The sequence below is a fragment of the Ambystoma mexicanum genome, chromosome 4q (assembly GCF_040938575.1).
Source record: "Ambystoma mexicanum isolate Mex_15411 chromosome 4q, UKY_AmexF1_1, whole genome shotgun sequence".
Lineage (NCBI taxonomy): Eukaryota > Metazoa > Chordata > Amphibia > Caudata > Ambystomatidae > Ambystoma > Ambystoma mexicanum.
Window position 1 is genome coordinate 349,759,518 of NC_090928.1, and position 21,915 is coordinate 349,781,432.

Sequence of the window (21,915 nt, forward strand, 5' to 3'; positions counted from 1 at the left end):
GTTTGTGTGATGAAGGAAGAAACAACTATTACATTTCAATTGTTTTTCTGGACTGTGTTGCTTCCCAAGATCAATTATTCATATCACGGGAGTCTGTGCATGCTGGTAGCTGTGGACCAATGCATTAAGATAGCATGTGGTTGTGATTTCCATGCTCCCAGGAAACCAACTTCAAGAATAGAAAGTGAGACCTGGCCAAGACAATGGCTGATAGGCATTGGGTCAGAGAAACAGGCACTGGCATGCATACATGTCTCTGTGATTACCGGGGAGTCTGAGACAGGTGTAATACCCCACTCCGGCTACCATAAGCTGTGTGCCTCCCAGCACCTGACTAACTTGCATCCTACACCGGCCCACTCCACAGACTACTGACAAGGACCATGTCTTGTACATAAAAGTTACTTAATGAGGAGCTCAGAGTCCTGGTGAGGGTGTAATGAAGGATGCACCACAAATCCCAGTTTGCGGCCACCACACGTTGTCAGCCCACCAGCACAATCAGGTAATGCAAGCTGTAGCGGAGGCATGGTATCACAAGTATGACAGTGACACAATAGGTACAATTTGTAAAACCTTTATTGAAGTTTCTGGGGTTGTAAAAACTCCTACTTTGCCCAATAATTAAGTTGGGAGTAGTCTCGACCATCAATCTATAAACAAAACACTCCTAGTGATGTCCATCAAATCAAAATGGTCTATGCTAACACAACCCAATGGCTCCCATATCTCTTTTTTTTTTTCTTCCTTGAGGGCTCCCATATCTCTTGTACAAAAGTGTATACAGGAGAAATGTATATAAAGGAAAAATCAGTGCTCAAAAAAATAAATGTGGCTGGATCAGCTGGTTCCATGTTCTTTCATCGACAGGCTGTCTAATGCCTGCTGTTTCAATGTGGAAAGATTAATGAAAACATTAATCAAATGTTTTCTTTTCTTTTAGGGGGGGTTCCACCCCTCAAACCCCCGTCACCCACATCTTTTTAACTATTCTCGACCCCCCAACCCCTTATCTACCCTTTCCACCCCCCCAAGAAAAATCAATGAACCGTTTTTGGTATTCCTTCCACGTTGAAACAGCAGGCGTTAGAAATCACGCCGTACCGATCAGCTGTCCTCCCCACGTTAGACCACATGGAGTAAGGCGGTACCTGTAGGCAGAATGACACACTCTGGCTCTGGTTTTCAACACAATAAACAGTTCTAAAACATGGTTCGAGGGCCGCCTGGCCTTTCAAGTTAAAGTCTCTCTTTCTACAAAAAATGTTTCAACAAAAAGTTCACGTAGCCCCCCCTTCTGTTTGGCTCATAACTCTTCAAAACACATTTCATGTGGGTCCCCCTCTGTCTGGCTCTGACCTTTTACAACAAAGTTCATATAGGTCCCCCTCTGTCGGGCTCAGACCTCTTCAGAACAAAGTTCAACAAAACTTGCAAGGGGGCTCCCTTCCCCAAGCTTATTATAGTTCAGGTCACCCTCAGCCGGGCTCAGACCACTTGCGGGTTTTGAAGGCTTTCGAATGTGTGTGACTTTCTTTACAGACCTCAGCAGGACCACTTTGACAAACTGAACAAGGTTCAACATTCACTCACCCCTTTCTAGGAAATCATTTTGGCTAACTTCATTTTTGCAGTTCATTCGCTTTATCGTTACAAACAATGCACCTTTCAAAGAGACTTTCGAGTGGGCTACTTCCTTTCGCCAGACCACTCTGTTACTCAGTATCTCTGATTTCACAGCTGTCCTTACTACAAAGTTCATTCACAGGTCTGCCTTTCTTACCATCTCATCCACACATGTACAGCCTTCACTTGTGATATAATGTTGCCACTTCAAACTTTCTTTAAGACATACCGGTCTATCGGGTCGCTTGCCAACTCACCCACTATGTGTGTTTCTTTCTTGATTTTATGTTTGCCAATTCACGAGTCAAGGTTAGTACCACAGGCTTGCCCTTGCCTCCCCAATTCTGCTGTTCACCTGGGAGGGGCGCCGGCATCCTTTGAAACACAATGCAGCCTTCTCAGGCAGTATCTGGCCTTCTCTATGTGTCTTTCATGGCCTATTGGAGGCAAGGACCTCCAGTGGGGAACTCTTTGGGTTTTCGACCCGCTGCTCTCGTCCCCTGGTCTGTCACACTGCCCCACTAGGTTTGCTTTTGTCCCGAAAGTTCTGCTTGTTCTCGTGTTCTGCATTGCTCAGAGTGTGTCTCTAGGTTATGCCTTTTATCCGTGTGAGGAGAGATAATTGGTATCAGGCGTATGCACTTAAAGTCAGGTGCCTGACTTTGCCTGACCCGATTAACGGGACATGTCCAGTACGATGAAAGAGAGTTAGTCTTGTTGCTCTCAGTCACCCTCTTCCTAGGCCCAGTGTTTGTGTAAAAAGGGGGGGGTGTGACCTTGTGGAATCCAAAAAATAGAATGGGTTATATGAACAAAAATAGAGATTCTCCTGCAGTGATCCACCGCCAGGGTCTGAATCCAAAGGCGATGGCCGTGCCCTGGGCACCTGACAGAGAGATCCCCAGAAACTAGCAGGTGAGACAACCTCAGATTTCTCACATAGCCCATATGCAACTAGGTGAATGCAGTCAGGCCCACCCAATGCACCCAGGTTCAGAAGCTCTGTTCTCACCTGTGCAGGTACATCTACAAGCTGGTCAGCAACCATTGTGTGGCCTCCCTGGCAACACGAGATGGGGTCCCCTCAGACCTAAAGCTGCAGCCGTGGGAAGAATTGGCCATGATGGTGACGAACTTCAGCGGCCTGGAGTGAATCAGGAAAGTGGAAGCACAAGTTGAAGGTGAGCTTACAGGCTAGTTACAGTGGTATATATGCAGCCCTGTGGCATGTGGATGTTAATGGGAAATGGACAAATGAGCAAAGCTACATGGGAACATTTATCTGTACCATGATGTGCCCATTCTGACAGTGAGATGTTTGAGGAATGCCATGGACCAACCTGCTGTACTGGCCTCCATCTTGGTGTGAGATTACATCATCTCAATTGAGTCTGCATCAATAGGGCACCTTCTCCTTTGCTACTGGAATGCACAAGATTCAAATAGAAAGTGGTTAGGTATACATGTCAGGCAGATCAAACAATGGAACATTGAGGAACAGTTGGCATGGCCACCACCTCTTTCTTTAGAACTTAGTATTCCAAATGTCAAAAGAAATTCAGTTGACCCAATTGGGGTCATTCTTCAACTAATTGGAGCATAACAGGAAAGAGTAAATGCTCCAATTACTTTTACAGCTGTTCTGAGGTGTAGGATGACAGTAAAGCAAAGATAGCATATCTGTGTTGCTTCAGGGCCTCATTACCAGCGGGGCAGTATTCTTGTGGTAAATGTTCCAGAATATTGCACAACGGAATTACTGTTACCATCACTTGGTCCAGCAGATTTGTCAGTGAATTACAAGTGGTGGTGGTGGCCGTGTTAGTCTCCATTAATTTGGAGTCCATAGGACTCCATGGGGGATTTCGGCAGAATTATCGCAGCGGTCATTCTGCAGTCGGTAATTCTGCAGGCTGTAATTTCAATGATTTTGCCGAGTTTTCAGTGGAAAGTGGGAGGGTTTACATCCCGCATGATACTGGAGATAAATCACCCACTCCAGGGACAAAGTAGTATGGCAGAGAGGAAAATGTGGAGGCAGTTCCGTCAATGCCACGTTTTTTCTCTCACTGCCATACTCATAATGACCCCAAATTCATGTGTTGCATTGGAATCTGCCTCACACTAGCACTAGTTAATGGGCAGACATATTGCATTGGAATCCATTATCAACCACTGTCTGCAAAGCATAGTTGTAGACAGTACATTATTTCTCCCAAAGCAGAGAGTAAAAGACAATTTCACGTTTCTTTACTTTTTACTTTTACACTTCACTTTGGAAGTGTTTAAAATTGCATGCAGGGGCCCAGCAACACATATGCGTAAGCATTGGTGGTCCTCTGCATATAATAAGCATTTCTTTTGGAAAAAGACCTGTAATGTGTCGTGACCTGCATACTATATCAGGATATGTGAAATACGTACTTTAATGTCCCACCTAGGCCACGCCTTCTTCCTTAGAGCAGGTGAATGAACAAATTCAAGAACATGTATGTTCTTCCCATCAGACCTCCAAGAAGCTTTGGTCGTTTATATTAATGACAGGACTGCATGGCACTATGATGGTGCCACACAGATGCACTAAGTAAACATATTGGCATTTGCAAGACTGAAGCAGAAAGTGATATATGGAATCTGACTACTGCAAAGGGACATGACCCCTGTGGTGCATGTACTCAAGCACAGTAAACGCAACACTCCTCATATGCAAGCACACATGCATGTCTAAAAACTCCCTATAATACACAAATGTGTTCACCACAGGTACCTCCTAAAAAGGTCAAGATTTCATGTCCAGCCCTCCACCACACAAAATAATTCCTGGACCACACTACTAAGGATGTGCATGTTATCTGCTGGCCACTACCTGATGACCGTGACCGATGAATAGCATGGCAACCTGTCATTGGACCCCAACATGCACATCTAGGCTGATAGATATACAGGTACATGTTGCCTCAGGCGTCTAATAAGCACACAGATGATTCATTGCATGCAAACCGCACACATCATGGCACAAAGTGTAATAGTCGCATGCAAAATAGGCACACACGATTTGCCATTACACATGGAAACATGACACCCATCTGTGCCACCAACAGCAGTTCCCTGCGTTCATGTCCATATGCACTGTGTGCCCACAACATACACTTGCGGTGCCAAAGGGATGGTTAGCATGCTAATACATACAAGTCTATTACTTATTGTCTGAAATCAGATTCTCACCAATGTCCAAACCTCGGCATGTCCAAAGGTTTTCCCCCCAATCACCTCAGCTCTATTCTTTTATACTTTCTTTGATCCTTTTTAATGGACTCAACCTGGAAACGTACAATTTATTCTGTAGTTCGGGCCTTATAGACAATTGTGGTTCACCTTACACTGACACTTTCTGCCATGCATATTGTTTACTTTGGTGGTTTCTCTGAGGTTCAATTTATAACTCTCTTTCTTACATTTCTTTCTTTTTGTCTTAAATAGCTTGCTTGTTTTTCCTCTTGACAGGGGATTGATTTCTAAATGTTCTAGTTTTCCCTCTCCGGGATTTCTATGAGCTTTGTTCTCATATTAATATGTTTCCTAAATGGTTCTCTGTACTTCCATTCATAATATTCTCTTTCTCTTATGTTCCCTTCTTTCTGTGTTGAAGGCTTGGGTACTTTCCCCTTTTCCCAGGGTAGTCATTTCCCAGTTTGCTTTCTCTCTCTCTCAGGGATTTCAATTATTCTCTTTCTTATGTCAAAGCAATTTAAGTTAATCATTTGTGTATTCAACTTTCCTGTTTACATGTTCTGTGTTGAGATTCTTGAACTGCATAATGATTCCCTTTTGGCCTCCCAGTCTTCCTGTTTTCCCTGTTACCTTCAAAAGCAGCCCAGATGTGCAGCCAGGAACACGTGATGACACATTTGCAACATACTAGGCACAACCTCCATGGCCTATAAGGGGGCATCAGTTCAGGAGCAATGTTCGCCACAGAATGCGTTACCAAGACATTGACACATATGCATAAAATGAACCATACAACATTTTTGTTTTGCAGAGACAAAAGAACACCTTGGTGGCATGAGACACAGTTCACACCTGTATACACAGTGCACCAGCTGTGCACAAATTAATCCCATCTGCATCTGCAGGCTAGGGTGTGTGTTTGTGACAGGCTGGAGAGCAGGCCTCCACGCAAAGTGAGGTTAAATGCTATTTTGACTGGACCTCCCACAGCAGTCCAGATCATGGCACTCAGCAACTCCATCCTCTGCCACTGGATGGAGGAGACTAGCCTAAGCCATGCCAGTCACAAATCACATTGACTAAAATGCACACCAACGTGGGGCAGTCCCTCACCCCCACATGCATGAGTATGTTGGGAGGGAATCTTCCCCCACCTCAACCTCCACTCTACCTTACTTTGCTCCCCAACCATCCCAAGATGTTATGACGCTCACGATGGGTGCAGGTGGAGCGACTGCAGACTTCAACTCAAAAGACACCTATGGTCAAACAGCCATGTCAGCGGTGCTAGTAGCACTGTGTCAGCCTGTGACCATCCTCCACTTCCTTCCCAGTCAGGCTTGGCACATTATGTGTTTTACTTCACACTGCATCCTGCATTATGTCTTCCACACCTTGGATTGTACTGTACTTGGATTTCTTAAGTATTTCATCTTCATCATCATTTCCCTGGACTACCTCTGTAATGTACCCACACGGATACACATTTGAAAGGACAACAGACATGACTCTTAATGACTATACACTCGGACCCAAAGGGGCAAAAGCAATCATCCACCACCAACCTGTTTAGTCAAAATAAGGTTTGAATACACTTGTGTTGTGTATTGCCTTTTTAATCATTTTGGTAAATGGAAAAGGGCAGCAGTAGGGCCATGCTGTTCACCGTTCTGATACACATATCGCTATTGGAAGACTTTGTGGACACCCTCCTTATTTAGGGTTAGCTCATCCACTTAGTGGTGTTTATGGCGAGTACCCGGATGCTGCCCATCATGATCTTCCCCATCAACATCAAAATCAGGGCACTCATTCTCTGGCATGGCCACATTCTGGTGAAGGAATATGATGTGAAGCATGGCCCACATAGCCACTGTAGCAGAACTTCTTTGGACGGTATACAAAGGCCTCACCCGTACTATTGAGACACCAGAATTGGATCTTAAGGAGGCCAAATGCCTCTTAAGTGGTGCTCTGGGTACATTTGTGGGCAGCACTGTAATGTAGCTAGCTGTCTGCGGTTTGCAAGTTTCTGCCATGGCGTCATGAGCCACAAACAGATAGGGTATCCTGCATCTCATGTAGGACAGGGAGTAGAGAATAGACAGTCAACTTAATGGAACAGTCCCTTGCACAAAGTCAAATACAGCTCACATGAGTGAGCATGATGCAATACTATGGCGTGAAACCCTTTCACAGGTCTGTGGTAACAGTTTAAATACTGTCTGTCAGTGTTCAGCACAGACATTGAAACCTATCGGATGCCATGGAGGGAAAAGAAACAGCACATTTCTAAAGTTGGGGACGATGCATGTTATTTTGCACAATTAACAGGATTGCATGAAGCAGAGAGTGACCAGCCAACATTGGCTAGACTCTTCTGTTTGTAAATGTGCTTCATCATTAGGTACACATCATAGGCTATTGAAGATTATTAGGAGAAGGCGTGGAATGGATCCCTATTGCATCTGTGTATGCAGTAGCAGGTGCTATATGAAGTCATGTTTATATTGTGCACACAACTTGGGATGTTCGCCAGGCTTTCTTGTGCTCCTGCGGAGTTATCTGTCTACACGAAGTGGCAGATGACACTGTCACTCTGTGGTGCACCCCTGCTCATTTCTAATTCCACCATTGTCATGGGCATGCACAAAGAACAACAGACTTTGTTCTAGTAAACATAGAGTTGAAGGCTCCATCTCTCCCTCCTCCTGTTGGAAGTGAGCCCCCCCAATGACATGAATGTTCCAACATTATGGGGCACAGTGTGTTACACCAGAACATATGTGGTGGACTTGCATGGAAATTGCAAAATGGACATTGTCCACTGCAATGCTGGGTAGACCAGTACAGTCATGTGTCGGAGAACTTTGCCTGGTTCCCACTGAATGACCAATAGTAGGGTTGATAGATATTGTGTGAGTTTTGAAATGGCATGTGTGCATTTGCACCTATTTATATGACTAATACATTGATCATGTGTCTAGATGTTTCCATTGTAATGTGTGATGTTTGTTTTGTTAACGTCCCTCAGGCAGGGTGATGTGTGGCACTGGTCACAATGTGAAAATCATGGTAATATGCAACACGGTTTGGCTATATGTGGCATGTGGGTCATCAAGGAGGGCCTGTTGTACATTATTCATGTCCATACAGGTGATATGTGGATTCAAAGAAAGCATACATGTGGATCGGTGCCCACCCTTGGGTGCCTGGGTTGTATTAGTCCAGTGTGATATCCTATGTGTCCTCACGGTCTTCTGTAAGTTTGCAGGACATCAGCGTGTGTGTCTTGTGCATGCACCTAGTCCCTGGGCATTTCTGCACCTTAAATTGCTTCAATAGTAACAGTTCCTTGTATACAGGAATGTGTACCCTTGCAGTGTTATCCTTCATGGATGTGCATTGCACATTCACTGAGTACATTATTTTCTTTACCCATGGAAGTTGCTTTCACTATTTCCTCTGATGCCCACAATATACCACGGAAAAAGGTAATCACTGTTCACTAGGTGGCTAAACCAATCCTCATATGTTCCCACAGCTATGTTTTCTTTCTTGTTGTGCATCCGTCATGATTGTGAAATGGCTGCTCCTCTCCTCATCGTGGGCACACCGTTTATGGGACAACAATGCGTTGGTGTTTCCTCTCATGTGCTTCTGTCCTCCATTCCCTCCTCTGAAGTGTCTTTTTGCCACCTGTATGGTACTACTAGGCTGACCTTGTTCCGCATCTGTGCCTCCTCGTGTATTCTCCAACCATTCTGCCTACCTTTCCCTCCCCATACGCTCACACCCAAGCTGTTTGGCCCTTGATTTGGTGGCACAGACTACTCATCACTCCCTGGTATATTGGTTAATGACATGGTCCCTCATACACACACGGGTTTCTTCTGAGTGGGTTTTGTGTCCCCTGTAGAGCCTACTGACACTGCGAGCATGCACGTTGCACATTCACAATATCCACCTTCCTTTTGTATTAGTGTGGAATTGTGAAGGGTAAGGCCCTATCTTCTGGTCAGCTCTGACCTTGTGGTTGTGCTAGTTGTGATAGGGTTACTAGCTCACTAGTGTTCGTGACCACCTCTGTACCTATCCACCATGTCTCTCATCATGTTTTCCCTCTCATCTCCTTTTACGCTGATGTTTGCCCTCTCACATAGTATGTCCATAGGGCCATGTGTGTCATGTTGATGGGCCCTTCACAGTATATGTGCATGACACAAACCACAATGACGCTTTTGGGTCAGTCCATGGCTTTCTGCCTGTGAGAGACATGCATTGGTTACATGTGCTGTTTGTACCTTGGGTGTGCTTCTGTAATCCACATTTTCACCTATCAGCCAAACAGTGATATAAGGGAACAGGGTGTATGGTGGGAGGGTGTTGGGCTATCAAGGGTGTGTCAGTATGATGGCATGCACTAAGTGGTAGAGGTTGTTCATACCCTTACCCATCAGCAATGCCCCGTGTTACTACACTCCCTCCATGATGCATGGCAGGTTGTTCTGAGTCAGGATTATGAAGTCATGGGTGGATCCCAGTAACCTGGCACACACGTGTGTAAAATGTAGTCCTGAATCACAAACACTCTGCACATTGATGGAATGTTGGTGGATGGAATGTATGCATCTGTATGCACATCTACTCAGATGCCCCAGGTGTTATGGGGATATATGTGTACAATCAATGGCACCCACCACATTGGGGAAGCCTACAATGGCATACCATTCTGCCTTTACATGGGCGAGGGCAACTGGGTCAGCTGTGAAATATATGAGGTGGTGAAGGTGTCTCATCCTTGCATTTCTGAATTAGGTGAGGAAGAGTGAGAATAAGGGCCTGTTAATGCCAATGCACCAGGGCCAGAGTGTTTTGGAATGTTCCTGTGGCATAGAAATAGAGAACTGCTAACACGTTCAAAAACGAAGAAATAGCTGTTGTGGGCCGACTATCAAGTTGCATATAGCAATTTCTGCCAGGAGGCTACATGTCAGGTTTTAGGTGGTGGGGCCATGCAGATCTCTGTGGCCAGGGAGGGCATCCTCGTTCTGTAACCCTAGGTGAGCAGGGACCTCTGGATCGCCTACTCTTCTTTCTGGTCTGGCGCTGCTGTGGGTGGGATACAGCTTGATGGGCTGCCTGAGATGAGGAGGGCTGAGGGACATGCTGATGGACTGCCTGGGATGGTGGCTCGGGCACACCCTAATGGGCTGCCTGAGGGGTTGGTGCACAGGGTGATGGGATGCCTAATGGGGTACCTGTGGTGGTGGCTGGTCTCCCCTTGCTGCCTGCACCAGTAGTCTGCGCAGCATCATGAGTAAGGTCTTGCTTTATCAATTTTGCTGCAATAGTGTTTAGTTTGTATTTCCGTCCATTTTATGTGCTGTTCCACTCCTGATGGTTTTCACCTGTGTAGCCTGTGTTTTCAGTTGGGAGTGCTTGTTCATGTGACTCATGCCACCTGGTGTGATGGTCACCTTTGAGCCTGCTCTGAACACATGCAATTTGAAGGAGTAATGTTAAGTGCATAAATGGGTGTTAGCCAATTCCATTATGGGATATGGTGTAAAGATAAGGTGTAAGCATGAGATGTATGCATGAGGCGTAAGTCTGAACTGTATACAGAAGGCAATGTAAATACCTTGGGTTTACACCTCGTTTTTGAGCTGTAAGGCATAAGCGGTCTTTCACCTTCCATTTGCACCGTAGTAGCATAAAAGCGTGATGCAAATTTGTTGTACACCTCACTTTTACACCTCAATGCCCTTCTGAATAAACACCATGGGCAAAAATAAAACCTGCAACCAAAGAAGACAGAACTGTGATAATGTTCCCAGTCCCCGTAAATCGCCCAGAGCGTAGGCCCACATTAGAACTTTCGTGCAATAAAGTTCCTCTCTGTTATTTGCACTACGAAGAGCAAAAAGAAGTTGTAAAATGGAGGTTTTTGTACTTTGCAGTCCAAATTGAGTAAATGTCGTCTGACATTTAGGCAGCATAGGAATTCCTAGGAATCCAATGCATTTGCACTTGCATGACATTGTCATGCTGACTTAAATGCATGCAGGATTGTGTGGTGGAGTGAATAGGGATGACAGAAACGTGGCGTACGTGTTTTACACTGGCACTTCACTCATGTTCTTTATTCTATTTCAAAATGAAAATGACCCATAGTGTGTTTAAGGCAGGGTGCATCACCACTCTGAAAATCTTGATGGTACAGCCTGCACTACTGTTTGAAAATGGATAAGCAATTAATTAAGTGGCGTATGAAGTGTTCCTTAACATTTGATAGGGTTATATTGCAGATGTTGTTTGACCTCTTTTGCACCCCTCCTCTATTTGTGGGAACAGCCTGCTACTTATGTGATACCGATTGGTCTTTATCCAGATTTAGAATTATGATCCCCCAATAATGTACCTTTGCTTGAAATAAACCTTTATTGTATGTGGAACTTGCTGTGCCCTTGAAATCACCCTCTGAATAAATGAGGAGAAATGTACAAGAGAGATCCACTAAACTTTGTTAAGGCACTACAGTTTCAGGCAATTGATAAATCTGGCCCAATTGAGATACTAAATAGACAGCGCATAGTTGAACTTTGTGCAATGGAGGTCCCGTTGCGGACAGTAAAATCAAGTGACTTTAAGATAGTAGACTAATTAGTCACCACTAATGTGTGGTGCACAGAAGCTACACAGCTTCAATTTATATTAAGCCATCAAGAGTACTTTACGCAATTAGGATACACTTGCACAGAAACTTCTATGCGCAAGGTGAAATATCTGAGATCAGTGACAGAGGTTAAAAAGTCTGAGTTTTCAAAAATAGCAACTATGAATGAGAGGTCAACAGAAATGAATTCATCTAAATTGTCAAAAAGTGAAAAAGAGCTGGTGAAACAAACTGATGAGATGAATGCTAGCCAACCTAGGAAGGGCAGCAACATAAAGGGTCATGATGACACTAACAGTGATTTAGAAAAGGTTGGTTATTGGCAATGGCTACCAATAGAATTTAAACACAGATTAGAACAAAGTTCCTGATGATATCAATATGATGATCTCATGGAATACTAGAGGGAACTTGCACTATGAAAAAGAAGATCGGTTGCTCAAAAACTTGGATAGCTTTTGCCTAGTCACACTGCAGGAGACATGGTTATATGAAATATGTGATATAGCCGGATGGTGCTCTATTCAAAGCTTAGCGTCCAAAGGTCCTAGATGCCGCCCAAAAGGTGGACTTTTAACAGCCATTAAACATCCATGTACCAGAGTTAAAACTGGCTGGTCCAACAATATGATCCTTGCAGTGATTGTAAAAACTAACATCCCCCGTTTCCCGAGTTGTCTACTCATAAATATATACAACCCCTCAAATGGGATTCAGAATAAAGTAAATGTAGAGAAGCTAACAAAAATTATAACAGAACATAATGGTGTGCTTCCCATTATAATTGCACACAATGTTAATGCTAATATAATCTTACCAGAGGATAAAATGTGTGAGGATAGAGGCTCTGGTCCTATTGCATTGGGATTCTGCAATAAATATGGTGAACCCTGGTGCAAACTGATCCTGAGTCAATAGCTGATTATGCTTAATGGGCACACTAAAGGAGATGCTAAGCGAGGTGCAACAAGAGTTGGCTGGGGTAGTCTAACAACAATTGACTACATTACTGTTAATGAAAAGGCCAATACTTTCATTATTGATATGGCGATAGGAAGCCAGGAAGAAAGTGACCATTTCCCACTAATTGTAATGTTGGAATACCCGAAAGAGGAGGCAGAATATCACATGGGTGGAAACATAGAAGTAAATAATGCCGCAAATCAGATCACATGGAATCCCACAAAATTCGAAAAAGTAAACGCGATAGCAGTCAACGAATTACAAAAGTGGTGGGATATGATAGATGATAGATAAGTAGCTACCCATAGCAAAATTATTGGGAATTATGAAGTGTTCATAAGTAAGATCAAAGAATCTGCCTCCCAAAAACTGAAGTATTCCAGCAATGGTGAAAAATGTAATCTTACTCACGGCAAGCACAACTCTTATGATCCAGCAATCAATAAAGCTAAAAATGTGCTTAGGAAAGCTATTAAACAAACTGCTGAGGAGAAGAGTAATGATGCCACCCAAAAGATAAAATGGTTAAAAAAACAACATAGGAAGTGGTTACGTAACCATTAAAAAATAAAGCATATAAAACATGGCTAAACATTGCAGCACAAGCGAGAAGTAATAATCAGCAGGGGATGTGGAGAGAAGTAAATGATGTAAAAAAATCGCTCTCTACCAATTAATAGGTGGCTGAAAAAGATTGGATCACGCATGTAAAAAACACCTTGGGCTCTGATGAGACTAAAAAAGTTGGATTGATGGTAAGTCAGGCAACATGGGTAGGCAACTATTCTGAAACTTCCCTGGCTATGATTGAGAAATTGCATTCCTCAAGAGCCACAGGCCCTGACGGGACCTGCAATGCTTTACTACGTCTGGCACCGGAAGCATGGGCAAAAGTACTCAATATACTGTTTTCATGGATCGGTATGAATGGGATGATCCCAAAAACGTGGCATGAAAGTATATTACTGCAGATACACAAAAAGGGCGAATGGAAAGACCCCAAAAATTACCGAATGCTGGCAATGCTGGACATCCTAGCAAAAATATTCGCAAAAGTCTTATTGGATGATCTAAATATATGGATTGAAGAGAATAATATTCTGCCAATTTATCAAGCAGGGTTTCGAGCGAAATCCTCTACCACCCACAATATAATCAATTTAGTATCAGCAGTTGAATATTTGTGGAATGTCCGCAAGTTGCCAGTGTTTGTGGTGTTCATAGATTTTTCAGCCGCGTTTGATACAGTGGTAAGAGAGAAATTATGGAATAAATTGAAGCGGTGGGGGATACCAGAAGGGTTACTATACATGGTACAACTGCTATACTCCGACACCTCAGTCAGAGTACGATTGGACGGAGAAGGACGTCTATCACAAGCGATTCCCACAGTATATGGAGTAAAACAAGGGTGTAGGCTAACAGCCACACTGTTTCATTTTTATCTGGTCGATTGCATGAGCGAGTTAGATGAAAGATTGGTCAATCAAGTGAAGATGGGCATGATACACCTCCCATGGCTAGGATACGCCGATGATTTGGTCCTGCTATTCTATACGTCGGCAGGGCTACAAAACAGGTTAAACTGTCTGATTCAATTCTCAGAAAAGAATGGGCTAAAGATCAATATTGCAAAAAGTAAGGTGATGGCCTTTCTGGGAAATACGAAATCTGGCGGTAGAAGCTTCCCAGTAATGGCAGCTCAAACGTCAAATTCACTCCCACCCTCACTCTGTGCTGATCAACCTTATCTTATCTTCAGACGCAACATCCAGAAATTGATCAGAACCAATGACACTCACCCTAGGACCTAATATCAAAAATAATGTGCTAATCTAACTACATGCCACAGTATCAATTCTGAACGTCTACTGTTGTGATGACTCTATGTACTTATCCTGATGATTGCCACCCTTACATTGCCTACCTTTCTTCTAGGTGAAGTGTCTCTAACACAGGACTTAATGGTTTTGTGGATTCTAGTCTGTTGTTGAGGTCCATGGTGTTTAGAGATGTCTAGTTTCTTTTCTGAGCTTGAGGAGTTCTTAAAAAATGGGACTGAATTCCTGTTGGCCGGTAGATCAAGAAGGGTATTATAAGAAGTTAACTCCCGAGAATGTGCAATGGGGGAGAGGTTGTGACCATATAGCCATTGCAGAAAATTACATCTCGGTTGTGCCCTCCTGAATGAGTTGTTCCATTCACCATTTGCTGTAGATGCATCATTGATCGGTGAGCTGCTAGTGATTTAGTCGAGTTGCTGTTTTCTTCACATCAAGATATACATTCTGCAGTTGTATTTTATTTTAGTGACTGCATTAATGCGTGCTTCTTGGAGGAAAAATCACAAAAAACAGAAAACTGAAGAAAATTCAGGCATGGGAAGAATGGTATGGTTAAGAGATGATTAAGTTGTCAGTCACTCTCTGCAAAAGTGATTGGAGACAATTGTTTAGTACAGGATTTGCAAATTGTATAGCTCTGATTGTAATTGTTATAGGCTATTGCACCATTTGTGTGACTAAATCTATGATTATATGGTATTAAAGTTAACTTTTACACCTGCTTCTCCTGCATTTCATGGACAACTATGCCGCCCTTCTGAAATAAATAATTTTGTGAAAATACACGAAGGAAATTCAAGCTAAGTCTGACAGGAAGCATCTGCTGAAGCACTCATAAGAGTCCCCTTTCACTGCTTACTTTTAACCTACTATGCGTCTTACAGTCCTTCCTTCAGGCGCATTATGTTTCAATTAATCAAATGGAAGATCCAGACCTTGCTTTATTCTGTTGCTGGATACCTAGGAAGGGACGTCACAGCACGCTCATCCTGGTCGGGCAATGGGTATTTCGTCTTATTTCACTATTAAAGTGAATGAACCGAAATGTACTAACGTTTTGTTTCACACGTGTGTGTGCCAAAAACATTTGCAAGTCAGGGAAAACACCACATTATGCTGGTGGTAGTAGACACAAACGTGAATATGCCAGTACAAGTAGCTACAACTCTCGGGAGGATAGCTCACCAGCAACGTGCTTGCCTTGGGAGCAAGGCGACACGAAGCAACACATGTTCGATTCCGGGTCCGCGCTTAGAAACCTCAGTGTATTAAGTGCGTTATAAATAGCCTATCATATCATACATGCAGGTATATCCTTGCCTACTGCATAATGCGTGTTTTCTAGCCGTGTACCATTAGGTAGAAAGATCACACACCCGAGCATATATGAGATTCATGAGGGCTGTCCTAACCAAAGTACATGTGGATATACAGAGCTTATTAAAGACATGCATATTGCCGTGGTCCAAATATAAACCCTCATGCGTAGCATACATGTTTCTATTTTCTTTTGTAACCTTTCCACTGTTGATAGAAGGGTAGAAGTGCTCACCCAGTAGTGGATCCTAGCCCCTTGTTCGCTTGGGTGCTGGTGCTTAATGTGTATGTGGGGGATGGTACGGGCTTGTGGTGCATTCTTTTTTTTCCCCAAAGCCATTTCTTCCTTCTTGGTACAGGACATCTTAACGAATCAGGGAGCTCGCATCCAGAAAATGTGGGGGCACAATGCAGGGTACACTTTGTCCAGCCATCATGATCAAAAAGCTTTTTCCTAAATGTGTTGGTATGCTTCTTTTCCAGATGAAAATTAAATTCAGGATGCCCAATTGTCAGAGGCTTATACATTCAACAAAGTTTCCTCAGAGAGAGGGAATCCACACGGATGCTGCAAAATGTTTTCAGGGACATTGGGAACATATTTGTATGATTCCTCACAAACGTACCTCTTAAGTGTCTGAATCAGAAATTCCCTTAGATTGAACGGTATCAGCTAATTGTTGCTCGACAAGCAGCAGAGACAAAAACATTCTTGGTCAGATCATGCAAGTATAATGTGCAGTAGTGTAGAGTTACCAGTTTGCTACGTGTAACAACAAAGGGATGTAGGCATACTGGACCTCATTCTAAGTCGGCCGGACCGGTAAAAAAATTCTGGGATTTGTGGATACCAGCACTTTGCCAGACCGGCCGACTATGGGTTTGCCGGTGGGGCGCCTGTCTTACCTCCAACTAAAAGCCCTCATTACCACACCGGAATCACCGGTGCCGGTAATGATGGCAAATCCCCTCTGGTACTCAGAATCTGGCGGCAATGTCAACGGACAGAGACCGTATCGACATTTGGCAGTATCTTGGCAGCTCTACCCCCAGGATACCGGCAATGTCACAATGAGGCCCAATGTACGGTAGTGTGGAGGTATCTGTCTGCTGTTTGCCACATGTAACCCCAACTTTGCTAGAAAGGCTCAATTCCAGTAAACATACGTACACAAAATCTGGCAATCATTGTAGTTTTTCAAATACTATCGTGTGCATGGGAAAGAACATTGTGCCTGGCGACTTTTGCAATCAAATCAAATAAAGACGAGCAATTGAATACAAGCAACCATTTTGCACATATACGATCAGTCTAGTATAAACACTTGTCAGCATCAAAGTAGGCATTTTGGATAAAGCAATCATGTAACAAATGCAAAACACGTGCCACATTGACAACACTATGACACACAACACCATTTTGGCACCAGATTCATTCTCACCTCATGCCAAGGGTTTGGCAGTAAGTGTATCAGTCCCCACTCCCATGTGAATACACTGGCCAAAAGCATGCAACCCCCAGGATAGATGATTGCAATGGGCAGGGTAATGGGCAACCACATGGCAATCAGTACCAAGCCACAGTGACAGGCAAGGTGGGATAATGTGGTAATGTGCATACACTGTAGGAAATTGTGCATGTGAAGCAATGGAACTATGAAAAGCACCCATGCATGCTGTGACAGTCCATGTTGCCAAGTGAACCACCAGCTCTGCCACAACAACAAGCAACATTGACAGGCCAACAGGCAATAAGCACATGCATGCACTGTGTACACTCTCACCAGGCGCTACTTCCGCCTAGCATTACCTTAATTTATTGGCCTGAAATCACCCATGGCCATCATACAAAATGTGTGTAGTATAAACAAACCACTTGTTGCATGAGTGTCTTATTAGCTCACTTACATGTAGGCGAGATGACAGCATGTCATTATCCACCCAACAGGTGCACAGTGCACTGATGCAGAAGAGGCCCAGCCCTCCACTGCCCAGGACACCTCCACTGCTGGCAGTTCACCCACTTCCACGCAGACATGAGAGCAGCGGGAGGATGACCAGGAGTCCACCACTGTGCCACCTGTGGCAGTGTAGAGACACCCACCATCCCCATATCGCTGCCCAGTGGCCCCTCCACCAGCCATACAGGAGGCACGGCACATGTTGAGGCAGGTGCTGGTGGAGCCACACAACAGCCGGGCCTGGTTGAGATTTCAAAGAGTGCCAACTTCACAACTGCACCCACTCATCAGTCCCCTGTTGCCCCTTCGTCACCTGTATGGGACAGGCAACGCTAGTCAGTGGTGCACACAGAAAGTGATGACTCACCAGATGAGGAGGAGGGTGCAGGCTTGCAGTCACGGTGCTTTAGCCTCATCCCTCTCCAGATCCCACTGCCAGTGTCACAGCATACACTGGCAGTGAAATGAGCGAGGCTGTAGGCAATGGAGCAGTGGCAGTGGGCCATGAAAAAAATATTGCAGGCCAGCAGGTTCAGCATCTGTATAATATATCATATCACATCAGCTACTGCCTCTAGCGATACTCCAGGATGATTTCCCAGTCCTTCTGTCAGACCAACGCTGCCAACAGCACAGTAGAGCAGAGGATGAGGGAACACATGGACGGCATGTCAGCCTTTGCTGACACCCTGCGCTCCTGCATGCAGATGACACTGCAGCACATCAAGGTCTCTGAGTCCATGCCCTCCACCTCCCAATGGAGGGAAATGTGCCCAGCACCCCAGGGCAAGCTCTAACATCATTTGACTCCAACAGTGCTTTACCGGCCTGCAAGGTCAAGAGGACATGGAAGTGACTGTACTTGGCACAATGTACATAGGGGCAAGGGAGGTTGGAGGTGTTGGGGATGTGTTTGGTCAAATTTGAGTATACAATTCTAGTTCACGTGAATCAATGCTAGGACATTCCTTATTGTGTGCATGTGTTTTATGCCGTGCTTGGCTATATACAGAGGTGCGTAGTATGTGGATATCAATGTGATTAAAAATAACATTCTATTAGGTCTTGCCGAACCAGGTGACCATCCCTACCTCCTCCCACTTACTGTGGCAGAAGATAGGTGTGGGAGACCAAGATATGATCTAATTTCTATAGACCCAATATTGATCTCACTGACACATTCTGGGTAAGTGGGAGCTGGGAAAGGGAAGACATAGGGCCTCATTACACCGAAGGCGGTAAGGGTTAAAGGTCACCGGTAATGGTACTGGTGACCGTTAACCCTTACCGCCTTACTACGAGGTCCCTTTGCGGGTAGGTACTTTAACGCCTGCTGTTTAGCAGGTGTTAAAAACCAACCCGCAAAGGGACCAGGGTGCTAATTACGGTACCCCAATTTGCGGCACCGTAATTAGCGCCTTCCCCATTCCCATAGAGCCCTATGGGGCAAAAATGGGAATGGGGAAGGGCAATGGGGGAAAGGGGAATTACCGCCCGCCAACCTTGGAATAGGGCAGTAATTCCCCTTTCCAACAAGGCAGTGCCGGTATTTTACCGGCATGGACCAAGGTGCTAATAGCACTTTGGTCCTCCGCCTACCGGGTAATGAGGCCCATAGAAAGACCTGCACACAGAGGATTACAAAGGTTCAGTCTGAATTGTGTGCAGGCCCCAAAAAGTAACTTCTCATGTGGTATGAAAGAGAAAAGAAATGCAAATTGTTTAAGCTGAAAGCAACATAAGCACAAATAGATTTTATAATGTGGAGGTGGTGGGGAAAATATTGGCCAAACAAGGTGGAAGAATTGTGAGGAAACAGATCGCACTTGATTTTGTCGGAGAATGAAGACCACTATTTTAATTTGGTGTTTCTGGAGACAGGTTTTAGCTATCCAAGATTTAATGTCATCAAGCTAAATGTATTTTGACAATAGTACGGATCAGTAGAGTCCTGTTCTCACATGGTATAGCATGGCATCCTGAGCTCTAAAGAAAGTGCCCCGGATCAACCCAACTTGCTCGCTGCATGCCCTTTGGCCCACACCACATGTCCTGATTTTATGTGGCCAGGAGTGATAAGGCGGAAAGCCTTGAATGACTACTAGCATCTTCATAAGGTGACCAGCATTTGGGCAGTGAGGTAAAGAAATGCTGGCAAAGGAGAAGCCCTATGGCAGGCTCAGTGGGGGAGTTACTGATTTGGGTTTCGGTAGAGAAAACATCACATCATTATGATTAACTTGACATTTTAGAATTATAATTAACAATGCTGATTGGTGCAATGCCTCATATACTTTGTTTTGAATGATTATTTGATATCAAATAATGAGACACTTAAGCCATGGACGTTTTATTGGAGACTCTGGATGATGCAAATAATGTTCCCTGTCAGTTTAACCTTATATTAGTTGGAAGTTTAAATTCTGAGTTCAAAACTTTACATTGTCTTCTAGATTTTGAATTGAGAAGGATCAGGCATGTGCTATACCATTTCTGCATACACATCTCCCAAAACATAATTATGTTAATGCCTTGAGGATAGCCAATGCCTTAAATGCCACAGGTTACCAAATGGTTAAAAGAATGTTCCCAGGTGACTTACCAGCCAAACTCAGGCACACATTCACAATGAAGTCCTGTCATAGTGATTATATCTTGGAGAGCCCAGCTACATGGCCCATGCTGGAGACTACAGTGGTCAGTGTAAAGGTTGATAATGACTATGATCCCATATCATTAACCACAACATTTGCTCAGAATAATAACTTGTCTAGATCCAATACAATTGAGCGAATAGCATTTCTACCCACCTTCCATTTGCGTTGAAGCAAATGGTCACACATTGACAGTAAAACAACATTTCCCCATCTCTCTGCAAGCTTAGTACTCCTGTTTGTGGCATTTTCAATTCCCCGACTACTACCACTCTGGTAGTTATAGCATACAAATACATTAGCCTGTTTAGTGAAAACATTTGTCAAAAAGGAATGATGATAAATCAGAGAAAACATGGCTATTCTTAGTGGATGATTTGATGGGGAGGGCAAGATTGCTAACATAGATCTTCATGTGGCTATAGGTACATTAAATTTGAGGTGTGTGTGTGTGCTGTTAGTGAACTTAGAAAGACATATATGGAGTTGATCAAGGCCAAGAAACTGTAGGAACATTACCATAGTTACCATGCTCTCCATAAGGCATTAATTCGTTAATTTGTAAGAGCCAATACGATTTGTTTCATATAATCATCAAGGGATCTCTGCAGAATATTAATCAACTTGATTTAATTAACAGGAGAACAGTACAAATGAGGGAGGCTGCCATTGTCATTTCTGTAAGCTTCGACAAGCTAGCATTTTTCTTACTAGTTGGTTATCCAACACAGATTCAGCAAAACACATAACCTCAAAGAGTCTTCTGATTTCTCCACTAATACTCTACACATTTGAAATATTGGACGCCTTGAATACAAAGAAACAGGACAAAGCACCATTTTAGACGATATGCCAGCTAACTTGTTTCAGTATTTGGGGTCTTTTCCATAAAAACAGGTTCAATTTAATGAACATATATTCCCTGACTCTTGGAATGGAGGCAAACAGTCCCCATTTACTGGAAGGGGGACAAATGAGACCCCTATTAGTACTCTCCAATGTATCTGTTGATGCTGCCTCCAAAAAGTAGCGCAAAATTGTGCTTTACAGGCTGTAAACTTGGTTTAATTTGTGCAAATCTTAAACTAATTTTCAGGTAAGCTTCTGTAGTGGAGTCTTCACTGTAGACCATGATTTCTGATGTATATTATTAATGCAGAAATATGTTACTTCATCTAGTATTTGTAGCTCCAAATATTGCATTTAATATTGCACCTCATAAATATTCATGAAAACCCATGCCTGATCTTTCCACTCAACCTGAATTCATAGAGCTGTTTATATTACTCTATAGTGACAACAACACCACTGTGCACTGGGAACACCAGGGGGATACATGCATCTATTCACAATACAAGTTGGTGTATGGCTGGTTTGTGTTTTAGCACCCTTACACTTTTCCCTCATCATAAATGACAGGGCTTGGACAAAAACGTTAGTGTTGAGGTTGATGCACCAACCCCTGAGTGGGGAAAAGCTGGCTTGCCTCTGTGTGCACATGATGTGGACCTTGTCTTGAAGGCTCTGTTGGTATGCAGTGTCGGCTTAATACTTTCTATTAACTGCGTGCCCTGAAAAGCTTGTCTGTGAAAGTTAATAAAACCAATTCTATTTATTGGTATTGTGTGCCCCCAATCTAA